This window comes from Stomoxys calcitrans, chromosome 2, assembly GCF_963082655.1.
Source record: "Stomoxys calcitrans chromosome 2, idStoCalc2.1, whole genome shotgun sequence".
Taxonomy (NCBI): domain Eukaryota; kingdom Metazoa; phylum Arthropoda; class Insecta; order Diptera; family Muscidae; genus Stomoxys; species Stomoxys calcitrans.
In genome coordinates, this window is record NC_081553.1 from 9,992,469 (window position 1) to 10,014,727 (window position 22,259).

The following is a 22,259-nucleotide window of genomic DNA, read 5'->3' on the forward strand; positions in this document are numbered from 1 at the left end:
GCCACCTTATTAAAGGCGCTATTACACGGCATGTAGATGTCTTATGACATGCCACTTTTTGTTTAACATGTAATTGAAAATGTTTGTCAAAATTATCAATTTACATACGATTCATAATTTTTGCTATCACACCTGTATGTTATTTTCGTATGACATAACCTAAAAATTTCAGCAAAGGCTGAATTTTTTCTGCGTAATAATTGTTAAAGTTGTGAGAAAGTTGGTTAAATCATAAATTTGTGGACACAAATTAATTTAATTTGTGGTTACTTTCATTCGACTGACAACAAAAACAGCTGATTTCTTTCTGTTTTTGTCAGAAGGAATAGAGCACGCTCTAATCGACAATAATTACATGCGCTATTTTGAAAAGTCATTTTGCAAATGTTAGTTTCGTTTGTATCACACGACATGTACAACAATCTTGTAAAATTCCTTGTATAACTTGTAAAATTCCTAATGCCATGTCTACACTGACTCATTTTGCTTATGCTGTTTTGGAAAACTTCCCAACCGTTCACTCCAGTTGAGATGTGAAATTAAAATTTTTTTAACAATTCAACACAAATTTCATGATGTATTATTGTTAAGATTTATTTTCTCTTGCTTCTGCTGCAAAATGTTGTTTGTTTGATAATTTTTTAGGAAGAAATCAATGCCGATTTAAAAAGGTGGCTCAAGCGAACAGCTGCTAACAGCCGGGCAGATTATTTGACCTTATTCAGGGCCTTGTTTGTTTGACACAATTTCGGCATTTATTTGAGCTCACATGCTTTGAATGACTTGTGTTTGTGACAAACGAGCTGTTTTTGCCTTATAAATATTTAAGGAAAAACGACTCGTTTTCAGAGCATTATAAAGGGAAAACAAGTCGTTTGCCCAAAACAGTGTTAGTCTGAAGTTCGCGTGAACTCACCTTTATTAATCCACCTTGACTTAATACCAACCTTTATTAGGCAAATAAAACAATTCTAGTGTGGTTATCCCTACCTTTTAAAATCAGTTAAGTGTGGCATCTCTTGAAAACATATGACAATCAATGTTTACATCGCTGCATGTTATCTTTGTTTAGTTCCCGTTCAAAGGATGTTTTGTGTTCCCGCGGTAGGTGTGGGGGCATTTGGAGCGAAAGACTGCCACCTGCATCCTTTGTTTATTGTTACAAGTTGCTATGCGTTACAAGTCAGTGCTGTATCACAAAGAGAGGGAAACAATAATGTGAAGTTCTTAGTGTGACGCCTTTTTGTCTTCCTAATACTATAATATAATATTATCAACTAGCAGCAAATCAATAAATTTATTATGTAAATACCCTCTAATTGGATTAGATTTGCTCAACCGGAAGTGTTATCTAAAGGTAAACGCCGAAAAGAATAGTAATTGTTAAAATTCCTTTACACCTGACGAGATTTGGACAAAATCGTAAGTTGCATATCACCACATGAATTTTTGTGTATATTTTTTTTCTATGGTAACAACTACGAGTTCATTTCCATCCTCCTTGGCAAATACAATTAATTTGGACGATTGAAATGGAATGATGAAGGAAATTATAGCGACAGTTAGGATTTGTTAAAATTGTATTTCTTTGTTTTTTTATATTAAAGTTTAATTATTGTTTTCGAGCAACGACACAAATGGAATAGGTTGAAGCAAAAATTTTTAGATAATCAAAGTACGTAGTTTTTTTACATTGTATGAAATGTTTGGGTTGAATGCTCTCAATCGATGCTGAATAGGGAACTTGAATAAAGGCTAGTTGCCTATATGTTCGTGTTTCGCAGTGAACATTTTTCACGATTAATTTTTTAGATACAAATTTCGAAGCAAATGAAATCATGTTGAATACATTCTCGTTATTCAAGACATAATTGTATTAAACGTGTATTATTAAATATGTTTTCCAGATATTTATAGTGTTTAATTCAATTTAATTCAATGGTATAACTCGAACGTAGTACACATCTTGATAAAAATAATCACATCTTGCAAATTGATGTTTTTCTAATACCTACACATTAAACTTCTGGCGTGTCTTTCAACTTTTTCTTTCAAATAAGCATTCTTTATGCAATGTTTCAAAATGTCAGTATTGACCTTCTGCTCACACCATAAATGGAAGAAATTTGTAACATAAATTTTATTCCTCATTACCGTGCGTGCGTAGAATATGCTTATAAATTCTATCTAAGTACGTAAATTGGGTCTTTCCCAGTCATTTTGATTTGGTGTAAACTTCTCATTGAAGTGCTTCATCATGTATCATTTTTTTCATTGTGTTGGTCTTTACAGTTTTTATTAAAAGATCTATTTGTGCTTATGAGGTATAAGTCTCTCCAACAACTCGGTTACATTCCCCGGCTCTCTTTTTGAATTTATGTATATACAAACAAAGTTAAATGGTTGTTGCTTTGTTATGTTTACTGCTCTAAAAGTTGAAATAGGGATTCCGGTTAAGATTTTTCATACACCAATATTGTATATGTAAATTGCATGCTTCAGAATTTAATAGCTGGAACAATATTCATTTTTTGCCGTTGAAAACGGCATGTTTTTGCAACTACGTTTTTTGACACTTTACAAAAATCTTAATGATAAAGTAATACTTTTATTAAAACTGTAGCATAAGATATGGGGAAATGCTGTAATGAGCAATAATCAGTAATTTTCTTTGCTCCAAAACCTAGTACCTGTCTTAAAATGGGGAAATAAAATTATCATGAAAGAAGTTTTTGGAGTTGTTTGGAGAAACTAACAGCGATTGACTTGTTGTTGTTCGTACCGAATTGACCCAATGGAGTCCTGTATCTGCCGCCCCAGAGTACAACACTTTGCTACAACAACAACAGCAAAATTTCATAAACTTTTTTATAAAATTATTTTATGATATCTATGCGCCACGTTGACACTCAAAAATATAGAAAAACTGTTAGAACACCAAGCTTAGAGCAAACATTAGGTCTGTTCGCGTACTTTTCCAATAAAAATTTGTAGGAGAGTAAGAGCTATTTTACTCTCTTTAAAAAATTTGCAAGCAAAAGTACGGGAACGACTTCCTGTAAAAACTTGTGCAAATTTGCACAAATTTTTGAGTTTCCGAACACAGCTATTTTTATAGGGGTTAAAAGTCAACAAACTTTCTATAGAATTCAAATTACCACTAAATTCGCTATCGAAATTTGATTGTAATGACAAAGGTGTTGATGAAGATATATGGTGTATCAGAAATCGTGATCCACCATGCTTAGAGATGGGTATTTACATTGCGTAAATATCCGTGTATTTACCCATTTATACTCAAAAGCTGGATATTTATAATTTTGTAGATTTCTGGGGATTTCGAATTCTAGACCCCTACCCATTCCTGTGGAATGTGGCCTAGATCGGACAATATTTGGATATAGCTGCCATATAGACCAATCTCCCGTTAAAAGTATTGAGCCCATAAAATAAGCATTTTGCATCCGATTTTGATGAAAATTGAAAAATTGAAGCAGTGCGGTGTAGAGGTCTATCTACACCTTTAAATGATTTAAATGAAATTTGGCACAGCGAGTTCTAATACCCCTCTAAAACCTTTTGTTGAGTATGGTCTAAATCGGACCATATTTGGATATAGCTGCCATATAGACCGATTGCCTTAAGAGATCGTTGTATATAGCGGCTATATATAACTAAAATCCGATTTTATGATATCAGAAGATCAGGTTTATATACGTTATCTTAAAAAATTGTTTGCAAAATGTTTTTATATCCAGATAACTGCAAAATTATAAATGCCCAAAAAAGATATTTATGGAGTATTTACCCAATAAATTCCCAAGTGTTGGGTATTTACTCGGTAGAAACGCATCTCTAACCATGCCAGTCAAAGTGTTATGTATAACAACACACACTTGCTCAATTTTTATAAATTCTTTGCTATGCTATTCTTTAAGCTTGAAGATGTTTAAAAAATCACGAAAAGATTTTAAAGAAAATAAAAGAGCGCAATCACGAAAATTTTTAAAGCACCAAAATCCTTATCAAATTTTAATATTACCTCAGTTATAAATATAACCAGTAAGGAAAGGCAAAAGTCGGACGGAGCCTACTATATAATACCCTATACCATCTGAGGTGCGTAATACTTTTTTTATGTAGAACTTGTCTCGAAATCTAGTCAGACTTTAATTTGTTCAGACTAGGCAGACTTTCAAAAAGAACCTTGTAAGACTTTCCTAGGATAGGACAACAAATTTGGATTTCCACATCCTTAAAAGGCCGTATCGAATAAAAGATTATATGGGAGTTATATCGAAACCTGTGCCAAATTTGATGACACATACTGGGATATCAAATAGAACATCTCACGCCTTATATTGTAGAGATGTGACCAAAATTGTGGCTTTTACTGCCTTAAAAGTCCATATCGGATAAAATATATACTTTGGAGCTATATCTAAATCAGGACCGATTTTAAAGAAATTTTGCGCTCGTATTGGAACGTCAAATAAAACGTCTCATGCAAAATCGGACAAAAATTGTGGTTTATACAGGCTAGAGTCTCTTTCGGATGAATGATACATCGGTGACCTATATCTAAATCTAAACCGAATTTAATGAAATTTTGCACAAGTAATACATGTCAAACAAACGTCAAACAAAAATACCTCGTACTACATCTTGTTCGGAATAAAATAGTGACTTCTACAGCCTTAAAAGACCATATAGAACAAAATATATATATGGGAGCTATGTCTTAATCAAGACCGATTTATATGAAATTTTGCACTCCTATTAAGACTTTAAATAAAACAACTCATGGTAAATTTTGTAGAAATCGGGCCAGCATTTAAAGTCCAAATCTAATGAAAGATATATATGGGAGGTATATCTAAATCTGACCCGATTTTTATGAACCACGGACCAAAATTGTGGCTGCTACTGCCTTAAAACTCCATATCGCTATATTTATATATATATATATATATATATATATATATATATATATATATATATATATATATATATATATATATATATATATATATATATATATATATATATATATATATATATATATATATATATGGGTGCTATATCTAAATCTTTTATAAAATTTTGCAATCGTATTGAAACTTTAAAGAAAACACTTCGTGCAAAATTATTTAAAGATCCGACCAAAATTGCGTCTCCTATAGCCATAAAATTCCATATAGGATGAAAAAAATATATATGGGAGCTATGTCTAAATCTGGACCGATTTTTATGAAACTTTGCACACATATGAGGATGTTGAATAAAACACCCCATGCCAAATTTTGTAAAGATCCGACCAAAATTGCGGCTGCTTTAGCCATAAAATTCGATATAGGAAGAAAAAAAAATATGGGAGCTATATCTAATCTGAACCGATTTTTATGAAACTTTGCATACATATGAAACTTTGAATAAAACACACCATGCCAAATTTTGTGAAGATCGGATATAAATTGTGGCTTCCACAGCCTTTAAAGACCATATCGGATGATAGATATATATGGGAGTTATATATAAATCTCAACCCAGTTTGTTCAATAGCGTTCGTCCTTGCACTAAAAAAGAGGCTTGTGCAAAATTTCATGACAATTGGACAATAAATACGAGCTGTAACTTGATCACAAGAATACATGGACAGACAGACGGACATAGCTAAATCGAATCAGGAAGTGATTCTAAGCCGGTCGGTATAGTTATCAATGGGTCTAGCTCTTCTCCTTCTTAGCTTTTCCAACAAACGCACAAATCTATAATACCCTGTACCACAGTGGTGGTGTGGGGTATAAAAATTAAAGTTATTAAAGCCAAAATTTTCAGATTTGGAAAACAAATTGTATTCTCCAAGTAAAATTTCTACATTTACTTTGTTTTATGGGTATTTCGGGGATTTTAGCTTGATTTTGGTATTTTATTCAGCAAAAACCTCCTATGAGTTCTCTATTAAAGAAACCCCACTAACTGAAGAGTAAAAACAAAACAGAAATCAACAACCTCAGTCACAAAGAAAACGCTCGCGAGTAAACAACGCAACAATCAACTTGTGCTGACCGAACACAATTTGATTCTTAGCTGAGAGTGGCCAATTGTAAAAGCCAAAGACCGAACTATTGTATTTTGGATATGCTGTTGTTGGTGTGTTTGTCTACTATAAGTTGTTGTGCTGTTGTGCTAATGGTCAGGCCACTACACAGCAACCAGAAATTGGCATAAAAAAACACCACAACATAGGAATTTGACTTTATTATGAAATTTTACAACTCGAACATAGATGTTATGTGAATATTTTCAAATCGCCCCTTTTTGCGTGCCTTTCAATTTCGTTACAAGCAAAGCTGTAACTTTCTCCATTTAGAGTTGTTATAAAAGTAAGTTGCTATTTTTCTTGTTACATATCTAAAAAAGGTGTCAATAAACATAACGAAAAGAAGTTGAATGGAGTGAGTAATCACAGTACGATCGTTGAAGCTATTATATATTCAGCACGTCATAGCTTTAGCTACGTGGAGGAGGAGAAGGTGCTTGTTTAAAAACAAACATTTAAATTATCGTTATCTTTGAAACAATACCTCCTTTTGCGTGTATTTACATTATTTTGCAATTTAAAAATTAAAAATTAAAAAAAGACCAAAAGACAACAAGTTACGCGTTGAAATTTTGTCTTCTTTATCTTTTTTGTTTATTTCCTTTCTAAGACTATGCAATATTATTTTATTTCTTATTTGCCTTTGTCGCAGACAGACAAGAACAAAAGTTTTAGTGTCGCTTTTTGCGAGACAACGAGAACGTGTGTTGACACAGTATCGAAATGAGTGTTCTCAGTCGTGAAATGTCTGTGCTTTGAACTGGAACAATGTACCCAGCAGCAAAAAAATTATAGAGCAAGTGGCGGTGGTGATCGAATTATAATCGCAATAAATTGAATTTAATTATAAATACACAAACAAACCAACTGCAAATTTTATCTGCCGGCGATCGATTGGCATAGTGGTAAAGACGACAAAAGCGAGAAAATCTGAAACGTCAAAAAAGAAAATACAGTGATCTCATAAAAATTGAGAATAAGTATAAAACAAAAAAAAAATAATTTTGTGTCCCTACAATTTGAGAAGGTAACAAATACAAAACAATGAAATTATAACAACCTGTTTTCTAGAAATACAAATAATTAGTTTTGCACAGAAAAAAAAACTGTTCTGTTTCTAAGAAATCGGCTCCAGGTTGAACAATATTACTTAAATAAGTATAAAAAACAAGTAAAAGCGTGCTAAGTTCGACCGGGCCGAATCTTATATACCCTCCACCATGGATTGTATTTGTCGAGTTCTTTTCCCGGCGTCTCTTCTTAGGCAAAAAAGGATATAATGAAAGATTTGCTCTGCTATTAGAGCGACATCAAGATATGGTCCGGTTTGGACCACAATTAAATTATATATGTTGGAGACCTGTGTAAAATGTCAGCCAAGTCGAACAACAATTGCGACCTTTGGGGGAGAGATCGATTTATATGGAAGCTGTATTAGGCTATGGTCATGAGAGGATCCGTCGTACAAAATTTCAGCCAAATCGGATAGGAATTGCGCCCTGTAGAAGCTCAAGAAGTCAAGTCCCTAGATCTGTTTATATGACAGCTATATCAGGTTATAAACCGAGTTTAACCATACTTGACACAGTTGTTGGATATCATAACAAAATACTTCGTGCAAAAATGCATTCAAATCGGATAGAAATTGCGCCCTCTAGAAGTCAAGTCCCCAGATCTGTTTATATGACAGCTATATCAGGTAATGGGCAGATTTAAACCATACTTGACACAGTTGTTGGATATCATAACAAAACACGTCGTGCAAAATTTTATTCCAATCGGATAAGAATTGCGCTCCTAGAGGCTCAAGAAGTCAAGACACAAGATCGGTTTATATGGCAGCTATATCAGGTTATGGACCGATTTAAACCATAGTAGGCACAGTTGTTGAATATCATGACAAAACACGTCGTGCAAAATTTTATTTCCATCGGATAAGAATTGCGCTCCTAGAGGCTCAAGAAGCCAAGACCCAAGATCGGTTTATATGGCAGCTATATCAGGTTATGGACTGATTTAAACCATAGTAGACACAGTTGTTGGATATCATAACAAAACACGTCGTGCAAAATTTCATTCAAATCGGATAAGAATTGCGCCCCCTAGAGGCTCAATAAGTCAAGACCCAAGATCGGTTTATATGGCAGCTATATCAGGTTATAGACCGATTTAAGTCATACATGGCACAGTTGTTGGATATATTGGGTTGCCCAAAAAGTAATTGCGGATTTTTCAAAATTTCATTCCAATCGGATAAGAATTGCGCCCTCTAGAGACCCAAGGAGTCAAGACCCAAGATCGGTTTATATGACAGCTATATCAAAACCTGGACCGATATGGCCCATTTACAATCCCAACCGACCTACACTAATAAGAAGTATTTGTGCAATATTTCAAACGGCTAGCTTTACTCCTTCGAAAGTTTGCGTGCTTTCGACAGACAGACGGACGGACATGACTAGATCGACATAAAATGTCACGACGATCAAGAATATATATACTTTATGGGGTCTCAGACGAATGTTTCGAGTAGTTACAAACAGAGTGACGAAATTAGTATACCCCCATCCTATGGTGGAGGGTATAAAAAGCAAATAGTTATAATAGAAATACCAATGCCAAGAATTAATCACATGGCTTTCAAAATTCATAAACCAATTAAAAATATTAACCATATTTTTGAAAGGGAGAACAAATTGTAAACATTTTGTCGAAACTTAATTTGATCAGGTAGTAAATTAAATACAAGAAAATGTAATTTAAATTTCAAGTTTACGAATTTGTGAATACTCGGAATCTGCGATTTTATATACTCCCCTAGAAATTACCTATAAAGAAAATCTGATTTCACCTATTAAAGCATTAGTGGGATTGCACATTGTCAGAGGTATCAAACTCGTAAAGTATTTGTGTGTAAATGGTGCGCAGTGCCTTGCTTTTACGCTATCCATTTGCAAATATTGAAAAAATCCAGGTAAACTGCTTTTTAAAAATTAATATTTCTTGAAATGTTATGAAGCCCGTGATGAGTCCTTTTGAAATGTACTCTGCTCCGCTGCGCCGTCTTTCACTCTCTTATTTTATCTGAGCCCTATACGATCACGTCAGGAAATAAGTCCTATTTGGGGGTGCTGGTACGGCCTTTCAGATATTTCACGTCAATGTGGATATTATATTGGTGCTTTTCACCCATTGCTATACGTAGAACTTATCTCAAAATCTAGTCGGACTTTAATTTGGATACCTATTAAAATATCAAATAGAACCTTGTAAGATTTTCCTACGATAGGACAACAAATTTGGATTTCCACATCCTTAAAAGGCCATATCGAATAAAAGATTTATAAAGGAGTTCTATCGAAACCTGTGCCAAATTTGATGAGTATGTGTCAAATAGAACATCGCACGGCCTATATTGTAGAGATGTGACCAAAATTGTGGCTTTTACTGCCTTAAAAGTCCATATCGCATAAAATATATACTTTGGAGCTATATCTAAAGCGGGACCGATTTTAATGAAATTTTGCACTGGTACGGCCTTTCAGATATTTCGCGTCAATGTGGATATTATATTGGTGATGTTCACCCATTGCTATGGTCGGTAAATATGTCCGGTATGGGGGTAAGGCGGATCCCCATATATCAGATTCGTGCTCTGGTGTCAAATACCTTTCATTTTAGTCCCATATTATCAATATTGGTTTATATTCCATTTGGCTGGTGGCTTTGGAGGTGGGGCGGCCCCCTAGATATTCCACCCTAAACAAGGATACAAATTTTTGTATTTAAGTTATTATAAACAAACTAAATTTCGCTTAAATCGCCCACCCTTCTCCGAGATCTAGCGTTTTAGAAAATAGGGTAATGGGAGGGTTAGCCGGTATATATGTGTGGTTAGGGGGAGTTTATGAAGTGAGGCGTCCCTGAAATACGTGGCCATGAAATAGATACAGATTTGAACCCCTTTTTGCCACAATCCACAAATATTTCCAGTTTAAGGGGTAATCAGGGTGGGGCGGCAACCCACGTACTTAGCCCTGAAAAAATATCAGCATCGTGCTCTACTCTCAAATTTCTTTTTTCTGAGCCCCATTGAGTTAAGGAGGAGTTTATGGGGTGACACGACTCCCAAACATTTGGCTTCAAATTGGATATCAAATGCCATGCATGGTCATTTAAAAAATTTTCCCCAAAGAGATGTCGCACTGCGGGATGCCGTTCGGACTCTGCAAAAAAAGGTCCCTTATCATTGAGTTTAAACTTGAATCGGAAAGCACTCATTGATGTTTTAGAATTTGCCCCTTCTCGGTTTCTGGTGGTAATTCCTTAGGGTAATGTTCTCATTAGGGGAGGGATGACACCTCAGATATTTCGACTCAAATATGGATACCAAATTCGTGCTGCACTTCCAAATCCCTTTAATTTTAGCTCCATATTGCTTGGACCTAATGTTTATGCCATATTTGTAATCTACTGCCTAATACTTTCTTTGTGAGTCTCATATTGACATGAACTTCGAATATATCTGTTAAGAGGAGTTTTGGGGTTGGGAGGGGATGGGACCGCTGGATATTTGGACCCAAATTTTAATACCATATTAGTTTTCTGGTCTCCAATACCTTTCATTTGATACCCTTATTGTTCCCATCGGACCACTTTCGGATATGGGTGGCGATTTTTGGTAAGTGCGAGGGTCCGCAAATTAAATTGCCTATGTTTGCTTCCGGACAAACGTACACAATCTATGAAAATTTTAAGAAAATCGGTTCAGCCAAGTATCATATAGTCATAATGGGTCAAATGGCGTTTTTAAGGGGCATTTGAGCCTCATATTGATACGGAACAAACAAACAAACAATCATACAAACAAACACAAATTGAATTTTATATATAAGATACACTTTCTAAACATTCCTTATAAGTACTATATTTGATACAATATTTTTAAAGACCCATAGGTCGTTTCTGGATCAACCGTTCATAGGAACAGATATTGTTATCAAATTCGTAATATTTTCTTAAATACCTTTTATTTGGGTCTCATATTGTTGAGCACTAGAGATATACACGTGAGTGTTTTCACACTCATGCTCAGGAGAGAAAAATTTGCCGACGCACGCTTGCACAAGACTTTTATGACGCCTCGAGTTCACACACGCTAACAAGACAAAAATCACGACTCCGCTACACTCACGACTTACGTTACGCTTAAGACTCACAAGAAAATCACGGCTTTTTAAAAATTCATGACTCACGGTTAAAATAATATTTTTCCATGCCCCTCAATCATACGATATTTTTACGTACCTTCGAATATTAATGTATAAAACGTATCATGTATCATATTTGCTGCTCATTTTTATGCACCTGTTAACAGCAATTGTTTCTACTTCTTCCATACTTTTCCAATAATAACAGTTTGCCTGAATTCGCACGATAAAATACCGTATGATTTGAGGCTCTAGCAAAAAAGTGGGATTTTCGTTTGTAGACCAGGGCAATGGTTCTAAACCTGTTTACTCACTAACTAAGTTATCCGGACTAGTTCAATTTTTGTTTACTTTCTGTGTAAACAATTGGTGAATAAAACATGGGTTTGTCATTGAAGTAACCAGTTGACCCTGGAACTAATACTTCTGCTAATTCCAACAAACTAGTTCCGTAATTGATTTCTTTGGACATTTGTCAATGTTTGTCTAGGTTAATATACCCTCATCCTATGGTGGTGGGTATAAAAATTATATAGCCTGGTATTCCATCCAGAATATCCAACATTGCCAGAAAATCGGTTGAGCCGATCCCAATCGGTTCTAGTACCAAACAAACTCATTTTTATGTATGGGCAATTCCACGAAAATGTAGCCTCTTAAAGCTGGTACTATGTTTGTTTTTCACCGTTTTTTTTTCACCCTTTTCTCGCTATTACATTTTTGAAACATTACGAAAATAATAATTTTATTAAAATTTTACCATAAGTAATGAAGGAATGTTCTACTGAACAAAATCAGTAAGTTTTTTTGCTTTAAAAACTATTATCTCAAAAAATTATACGGCCAGCATATATTCAAAAAATTAAAATTAGAAATCAGTCAGCAGGCTGACTGTTGTTAGAAGAAACAAGTAAAAGCGTGCTAAGTTCGTCCGGGCCGAATCTTATGTACCCTCCACCATGAATCGCATTAGTCGAGCTCTCTTCTCGGTATCTCTTTTTAGGCAAACAAAGGGTAAAAGAAAACAATTGCTATGTTATTTTAACAATATCAACTTATTGTTACTTTCGGACCATAATTTAATTGAAAATTGGAGACCATAGTAGAAGGCATTGTGTAAATTTTCAGCGAAATCTAGTAAGAATTACGCCCTTTAGGGGCTGAAGAAGTAAAATAGGGAGATCGGTTTATAGGGGAGCTGTATTAGGCTTTAAACCGATTCAGACCATATTCGACACGTATTTTAAAAATCATGGGAGAAGCCGGTGTACAAAATTTCAGCCAAATGGGATAATAATTGCGCACTTTAGAGGCTCAAGAAGTCAAGATCCCAGATAGGCAGCTATATCAGGTTATAGACGGATTTGAACCATACTTAGCACAGTTTTTGGAAGTCATAACAAAACACCTCATGCAAAATTTCAGCTAAATCGGATAATTATTGCGTCCTCTAGTGGCTCAAGAATTCAAGACCCCAGGTCGATTTATATGGCAGCTATATCAGGTTATGGACCGATTTGAACTACTCTTAACACAGTTGTTGGAAGTCAAAACAAAACACCCCAATACAAAATTTCAGCAAAATCGGATATGAATTGCTCCCTGCAGAGGCTCAAGAAGTCAAGACCCCGGATAGGTTTATATGGCAGCTATACCAGGATATTGACCGATTTGAACCATTCTTAACATAATTGGTGGAAGTCAAAACAAAACACTTCATGCAAAATTTTAACCAAATCGGAAAAGACCAACCGACCAACCCTAATAAGAAGTATTTGTGCAAAATTTGAAGCGGCTAGCTTTACTCCTTCAAAATTTAGCGTGCTTTCGACAGACAGACGGACGGACATGGCTAGATGGACTTAAAAATGTCATGACGATCAAGAATATATATTATTTGTGGGGTCTTAGACGAATATTTCGAGGATTTACCAACAGAATGTCGAAATTAGTATACCCCCATCATATTGTGGAGGGTATCAAAACTAGCATAACCATATTCACCAAGGAAGAAGAGAGGTTTGGTACAATTCAATCCTGCAATTTTAGTCAAATCGGAAAAAAAAACCTTTTATTAGTTAAGCAAATATACTTGGAAGATCGAAACATAAGGCAGCTATATCCAAATATATATTTCTTTTACAAATCATTGTACCAAATTTCGCCGTAATCGGATGAAAAATACGCGTTTTATAATATTTTTTCGTACACAATGTAAATTTTAATAAACATTGTGTACGAAAAAATAATTTTAATACTCCATAACGTCCGTTTTTTTTAAGGGTTGTGAAATTTGGGGTTGACAAATATACATCAGGTGAAAGAAAATTTAGGCAATCAAGAGGTTGGTGCAAATCTGAAAAATTCTCAAATAGTAACTTTAACGCCCGTTATGCTAGTTTCGATTGACGCTGCAATCAAAGTGACGCTTTTAAATGTATATTTCAGTAGCAATGTAACACCCGTTGCAGTGGAATTGCCCATATATTCTTATACCAACCACCGAAGGATGGGGGTATATTAATGTAGTCATTCCGTTTACAACTCATCGAAATATCCATTTCCGACCTTATAAAGTATATATATTCTTGATCAGCATAAAAATCTAAGACGATCTAGCCATGTCCGTCCGTCTGTCTGTTGAAATCACGCTACAGTCTTTAAAAATAAAGATATTGAGCTGAAACTTTGCACAGATTTTTTTTTCATAAGCAGGTTAAGAACGAGGATCAGACTATATCTTGATTAAGGTCTTGCGCCCATAAAGGCGCATTTATTGTTCGATTTTACCAAAATTTGGGACAGTGAGTTGTGTAAGGCCCTTCGACATCCTTTTTCAATTTGGCCCAGATCGGTCCAGATTTGGATATAGCTGGCATATAGACCGATCTCTCGATTTAAGGTTTTGGGACCATAAAAGGCGCATTTATTGTCTGATGTCGCCGAAATTTGGGACAGTGAGTTGTGCTGGGACCTTCGACATCCTTCTTCAATTTGGCTCAGATCGGTCGAGATTTGAAAATAGGTGCCATATTGACCGATCTCCCGACTTAGGGAGATGGACCGTATCTCGATATCTTGATTTAAAGTCTTGGCCCCATAAGAGGCGCATTTATAATCCGATTTCACTGAAATTTGACACAGTGACTTATGTTAGTCTTTTCGATATCCGTATCGTATAGGGTTCAGAACGGTTTATTTTTAGATGAAAGATTCATATTTTTTTATACACAATTGAACAATGACTTGTAATTATTAGTATTTGGTTCAAATCGGAACATATTTCGATATAGCTGCTATGGGGCATAGGGTATGCATTTTTCACCGGATTTTGACGAAAGATGGTTTACATATATACGCGAGGTGGTGGGTATCCAAAGTTCGACCCGGCCGAACTTAACGCCTTTTTACTTGTTTTATTTAAAGAACTTAAGCAATGTTGTATGTTTTTGTATTCTTTGTTAGATTGGATTAGTTTGTATGCGATGTACCTGCATTACATCTGGCTCTGAAATTTGCTCGAGCAATTTCCTTTGTCTGATTCTTTCGACAGTCTCGCCTTTTTCCTTTTTTCTAATTCGTATACTAACCCATAACGTATAAAAACCGTTGACTTAACATGTTCCCAAGTTCATTTTACAGTTTTTGTTTAAATTTCTAATTTGAAGTAAAGAAAATGTTCAATCCCAAATGACCTTATATTATTTTTATTTCAAGTTTATTATTTTAGTTAATTTTATGCGTTGGGAGGTATAGGTGTGCGTTGGATAATTACTTCTACACAAACGTACAATTTTCCATACATATGTACGTAATGTGACCTCAACCTATACTCCGCATTTGTACATTTGACGAGAGATACGTTACTCAAAAAATATATTTAAAAAAATAACAACAACAACATTATCATGCTTATTGTTGTGTTGATAGAGTAAACTCGTCATTTTTGGAAATTTCATTAAAAAATTTCAAGTTTAACTTTGAGAATTAGTTTCACAATTCGCATGCGACAACAAAGGAAGAGGTTAATACCCAATTGGATACAATTCTGAGCTAACATGAACGAGCACTTCATCCACAAGTAAAGTGTGTAAGTGTGGTTGCGTTTCTTTGTATATTATGAATGAGAAATGCACTCGTAAGTGGTGAAGTAAAAGTTGCCAGGGCGTTCAACTTCGGAACCTTTATTGCTTATTTGACTTATGAAAAGGGTGGCCCATCTAACGGGTAGTTTTCGACCTATGCTTTATACAAAGAAAAAATGAAAAACAAGATTCAATTACGAATTTGTAGTATTGATTAACAATTTTGTAATTGGATTTATGACAAGCTCAAAAATTCAATTTAAGCAGTTATTAACTCAATAAAACAATTATTTGAAAGTTGTCCCTTCTCTCATTGATAATTGATATTTTTGCATTAAAACAATATATTTTATTTTGGATTAAATTGCTGATAAACATTTAATTCATTGCGTTAAGATATGTTTTTTTAATTTATATTTTCTAAAAGAAAGAAGAAAAAAAAGCCTTTTATTTATGAGTTCTCTTTATATTCGTGCTTACCGTCTGTAAAAAGTATAATGAACAAAATAATTTATTTAGATATTAAAGTGAATCTTAATAAATACCAATCTTAGCATTTTGCTCACAATACCACGATATCTAGATCCACATGAAGGAATACTGCATTCGTTATCTTCCGTCATCAACGTAGTTTTCCAAGCCAATATAGTCTCTATAGTAATAATAACATAAAGGGTGATTTTTTTGAGGTTAGGATTTTCATGCATTAGTATTTGACAGATCACGTGGGATTTCAGACATGGTGTCAAAGAGAAAGATGCTCAGTATGCTTTGACATTTCATCATGAATAGACTTACTAACGAGCAACGCTTGCAAATCATTGAATTTTATTACCAAAATCAGTGTTCGGTTCGAAATGTGTTCATTCACCGTAACGTTGCGTCCAACAGCATCTTTGAAAAAATACGGTCCAATGATTCCACCAGCGTACAAACCACACCCAACAGTGCATTTTTCGGGATGCATGGGCAGTTCTTGAACGGCTTCTGGTTGCTCTTCACTCCAAATGCGGCAATTTTGCTTATTTACGCAGCCATTCAACCAGAAATGAGCCTCATCGCTGAACGGTGAATGAACACATTTCGAACCGAACACTGATTTTGGTAATAAAATTCAATGATTTGCAAGCGTTGCTCGTTAGTAAGTCTATTCATGATGAAATGTCAAAGCATACTGAGCATCTTTCTCTTTGACACCATGTCTGAAATCCCACGTGATCTGTCAAATACTAATGCATGAAAATCCTAACCTCAAAAAAATCACCCTTTATTAACATAAAAAATACAATATATATATAAATACCTCGTCTACCTTCTTCTATGTCCTCAAATTTGTTTCGCTTGGAATGTACTTATTTCATTTGTTCACATCCCAATTTTTTCTGCTTTACACTATTTCAGGATAACACTTTTTCATAAATATTGTTTTTACTTAATAATTATTATTTAATAAATTATTATACCCGCCATCGAAGGATGGGGGTATATTAATGTAGTCATTCCGTTTGCAACACATCGAAATATCCATTTCCGACCCTATAAAGTATATATATTCTTGATCAGCGTAAAAATCTAAGACGATCTAGCCATGTCCGTCCGTCTGTCTGTTTAAATCACGCTACAGTCTTTGAAAATAGAGATATTGAGCTGAAACTTTGCCCAGATTCTGTTTTTTGTCCATAAGAAGGTTAAGTTCGAAGATGGGCTATATTGGACCATATCTTGATATAGCCCCCATATAGACCGATCCGCCGATTTAGGGTATTAGGCCCATAAAAGCCACATTTATTATCCCATTTCACCGAAATTTGGGACAGTGAGTTGTGGCTCTTCGATATTTTTCTGAAACTTGACCCAAATCGGTTCATATTTGGAAATAGCTGCCATAAAGACCGATATCTGGATTCAAAGTCTTGGCCCCATACAAGCCGTATTTATAATCCGATTTTGTTCCCCTTTCGACATCCGTGTCGTATATCGATCAGATCGGTTTATTTTTAGATATAAATGATACAAAGACCAATATTTTGTTATACACAATTGGACAATGACTTGTGCTTATTAGTATTTGGTCCAAATCGGAACATATTTCAATATAGCTGCTATGGGGCATTAGGTATGCATTTTTCACCGGATTTTGACGAAAGATGGTTTACATATGTACCCGAGGTGGTGGGTATCTAAAGTTCGACCCGGCCGAACTTGTTTTATTTTATTGAGGAATAAATAAGAAGTAGTCTTAAAGTAGTCAATCATTCATCAATCATTTGTTTTGTGTTAAATCATATCTTGTTCCATGTAATTATTATTAAAATTATTATTAATTTTTCATTGAAGTTATCTCAACTGAGTAGTCACTCATTCATTATTATATATTTATACTTAGGAATTTTTTTTTTTATATTTTAACTTAAATATAGTCCATTTGTCAAAAAATGTCTTAGGGCTTGGCTCATATTTGAACAAATTAATAAAACTAAATATATAAATAAAAGCCACACTTTCTATTTTTCTTGATATTTTCTTGTCTAACCACGCCACTATGTGTCTGTCTATGTTAGAAACTACACATCTTCTTTGCATTACATATGTGTGAAAGAGTACACAACAGAACGCAGAAATAGATCTCACAATTTGTATTATTAAATAACAATTTAATTCGTACAATTAAAAATATGTTGAACGAATGTCTTCTTTACCAATCACTTGCCATGATACAATAAAATTGGATTTTAACGTCAAAAATAATTAAAGCAATTAACACCTTGTTTGAAAAGTTTTTTATAAGTCAATACCATATTTAAGCGGTCAAATTAAGGTCTATATTTTTTCTGTGTATGAGATTTGACATCTTCAATGACATTTCTGATGTGTTATTCATTCAGTACATGGTTTGCGAACATTTATTCCAAAATGAGGTTCATGTTTTGCCTAGCCATTAGTGGGTGTTACAACCAATGGAATTTGAAAGCATTGAATGAATCCAGAGGCCACCGCAGCGCAGAGGTTAAAATGTCCGTCCAAGACGCTGAAAGCCTGGGTTCAAAACCTGGCGAAAACATGAGAAAAAAAATTTCAGCGGTGGTTATCCCCTTCTAATACTGACGACATGAAAATACTCTCCAAAGAGGTGTCGTATTACGGCATGCCGTTCGGACTCGGCTATAAAAACGAGGCCCCTTATCAATGAGCTTAAACTTGAATCAGACAGCACTTATTGATATGTCAGAAGATTGCCACTGTTTCTTAACGGAATTTTCATGGGCAAAATTGCATTATAGTTTATTCGTTTAAAATTCAAACTCAAATTATTATGCACCAATTTTAAAATTACAAATTTTAAATCACAATAGAGACTATCAGTACTTGTGAAATCTGTCGTCTTAAAATAGTCCAGCAAGTAAGTTGATCCAAACGTGTATCAGGCACAACCCATTGATACGAAAGTAGTTGAAACCTGTCAAATTGTTTGGGGAATAAAATGAATGTATTCTTGACATAGCTATTTTTTATGATATTACTATTGCCTCTATAAGGCCTTAAAATATAGAGCCTCTAAGTTACGACCAGCCAACACATTCTTTGTTTCAATATGTATGCAAGCGCAGTAATAAATTCCCCAGAGTAAGAAAGGAGCACCGTGTTTTTCCTTAACCATTGTCTTTTGTTACCTTTGTATTCTTGGATGCTAACTGTGAGATAGCTGTTAAGCTATACGTTTATTATTACTATTATGGCACGATACCACACCCTTTAATTAACCCTATATCACTTATAAATTGCAAAATTTGAGGTTTTAGCAACAAACAGTTGTGCTATTGCTTACTTTTCAAACATGTTTCGTCTTCCTTGACAATAATTTTGAATTGTAATTCCACGGAAAGAAATAAACATTTTAATCGCTATATTCATAAATGGTATCACTTAATAGGATACAGAACCAAAAACCGAACCGATTCATAATTTTTAACGTCCATATTAATTATGATTCGTCTTCAAAACTAAGACCCCCTGTAATCGTCATAGTTTAAATTACGAAGCAGACAACTTTCCAACTTTTCGCCTGAACAACTGTCAATACGCATTATAAAAAAATGGTGGCGAAAAAAAGGCGAACACATTCCGAAGAAGTGGTACTGAGTACTATGAACAAAATAGTAGCGACATGTAATTAAATGCTCACGAATTAGGCACTAACCAATTCTGTTTCAATGCTGTTATCTTTGTTGTGTGTGTTGTTTGACTTTTGTTTGTGTTCTGGTGAAGAATTAAATCCATCGGATTTCGCAATATGCAATATATAGTCACAGTTTTTTTTAAGTTTAATTTTTATATAACTCTTACCTTTGTCGCTTGGACATTGAAGAGTCTGAATCGTAAGGGCATACTTTATTTATTAGATGACGAAAAAGGATATAAGAAAAGATTTGCTCTGCTATTAGAGCGATATCAAGATATGGTCCGGTTTGGACCACAATTAAATTATATGTTGGAAACCTGTGTAAAATGTCAGCCAATTCGAATAAGAATTGCGCCCTTTGGGGCTCAAGAAGCAAAATAGATAGTTCGATTTATATGGAGGCTGTATCAGGCTATAGACCGATTCAGGCCATAATAAATCCGCATGTTGATGGTCATAGGAGGATCCGTCGTACAAAATTTCATTCAAATCGGATAAGAATTGCGCCCTCTAGAGGTTCAAGAAGTCAAGACCTAAGACCGGTTTATATGGCAGCTATATCAGGTTGTGGACCAATTTGAACCATACTTGTCACAGTTGTTGGACATCATAACAAACCACGTCGTGAAAAATTTCATTCCAATCGGATAAGAATTGCACACTCTAGAGGCTCAAAAATCAAGATCGGTTTATATGGCAGATATATCAAAACATGGACCGAAATGGCCCTACACTAATAAGAAGTGTTTGTGCAAAATTTTAAGCAACTAGCTTTATTCCTTCGAAAGTTAGCGTGCTTTCGACAGACAAACGGACGGAAGGACATGGCTAGATCGACATAAAATGTCACGACGATCAAGAATATATATACCTTATGGGGTCTCAGACGAATATTTCGAGTAGTTACAAACAGAATTACGAAATTAGTATACCCCTATTTGCTAAATCTAACCGTAGGAAGATGAATCAAAAGTTGTTTTGTGGATGGTAAGGAGTTCTAAAAATATGGGAAACGTTCGTAGAAATTAAAAATATAGTACACGATATACAACTAAAACGGTAAAACATGGTGTATCAAATGCAATGGTTGGGGGGTGTTTTTCTTTCTAGGGTGTTTCTCTTATTGCATCCAAAACCTTATGGATGCATCCCAATACTCTGAAACAATGGGAAATATTATGATTCTATATGCGGAAGTTTAAATGACTTAAGCATGTAAATTTCAGAAAGATATTGACCCGAAGTAAGCAAATCTTTTAGTAATTGGGTGGTTTCAAGGTAATAATAACAACCTAATAGAATGACTGCATAGCCGTCGGATCTTAATCCAATAGAAAACTCGTGGTGCGATTTGAAAAATGAGATAATCACAGCAAAACCCGATAATAATACGTTTTGGAGCGTCATACAAGGGGAATGGCAAAAAATTCGAAGGAAAGACACAAGAATATAGAATTAAAGCAGTTTCACGCATCAAAAGTTGTTCGATAAAATTGCAATTCATTAGGACTTTAAAATATTAATTCATAAGGATTTTACGATATTTATACAGAAAAGATATATGAAATAAGTAACCAAAATTTTAAAGTTTAAGTTATCACTGCTATTTTTTTGACTGCCCTTAATTCAGAAATAGACACATTTTAGGACTTTATTGAGTACACGTAAAACATTTACTTTTATAAAAGGATAACAAATAAACCGTCATTTAATGCCTGTAAATCAATCCAAAAATATTAGCTTTAACAGAAAAATATAGATTTTGTCAATTAAAATATTTTATTATTATGCGCTGCTAGTTTTTGGCCACAGCTGTATATACTTATACTTACTTTATACTTCAAACCTTGAAGACGAATATTTCGATGTATCGTAAATTTTGCCCATGAACATTTCGCTAAGGAACGGCGGCAAACTTCTCACATATCAATGCGTGCAGTCCGATTCAATGATAAGGAGCCTCCTTTTTATAGCACAGTCCGATCGGCGCACTGTGGGGAATTCGATCTAAAAAGTGTCGTTTATTCTAATTTGAAATTTGGAGTTTTAATAAAATATTATGCACCATTCGAAAGGGTATATAAAAATGAAGTTTTAGGACATCTAACTTGGTTGTAGTAGGTTCATGAACATTTTTTGATTTTTCAATTTAACATGATTTCGTATAATTTTTGTAGGAATTTTTTCGTATAAACTATAATCAATCATATGACCTTGAAACTTTAAGGTGTTGAACTAATTATCGCAAATGTTTCTATTGTATAAATCATAAATTTTTATATCGCAAAATAATAAATTTCTGACGACTTTAAAATTTTTGTTAAAAAAAAATATGGAGATAAAGTTGGCTATTCAAACGTATCGAGATTTAAATCTTGCTTTTTCTAAATCAGGGGATCCTCGACTATATATATGTTAAAAAAAAGTTTGCCCTATTTGGATTTTTTGAGTTTTTTTAAATAAGTCTATACTAAAAAAGGGCATATTTTGTGTATTATTCTGTTTTTATTGCTTGTATGCCATTTTGGTCCAACCTCTTGGGCACATATTTTAAATAATGGTTATTAAATTTTGAATAAGTGAGCTGAGATTTTGTGAAGATCTTCTTTCTTTATATATGTAAATCCATATTTAGCGATATCCTCAAACACTACTCTATAAAATACAAGACATTTTGTTTA

General features: G+C 34.2%; 1 protein-coding gene across 4 annotated transcripts in view; it reads left to right on the forward strand.

Annotated features, from left to right (window-relative positions):
- The first annotated feature begins 1,044 nt into the window (after positions 1-1,044).
- The window catches only part of LOC106084404 (choline transporter-like 2), a 51,936-nt gene continuing 30,721 nt past the window's right edge, over positions 1,045-22,259 (forward strand). Inside the window, exon 1 of one of the 4 annotated variants that reach the window (XM_013248075.2) lies at positions 1,045-1,422. The gene's annotated coding sequence lies outside the window, so the exon portion shown is untranslated. Of the gene's footprint in view, positions 1,423-6,021; positions 6,387-6,829; positions 7,131-22,259 lie in introns of those variants that run through there. The other 3 variants (XM_013248098.2, XM_013248088.2, XM_013248083.2) reach the window with 3 other exon arrangements.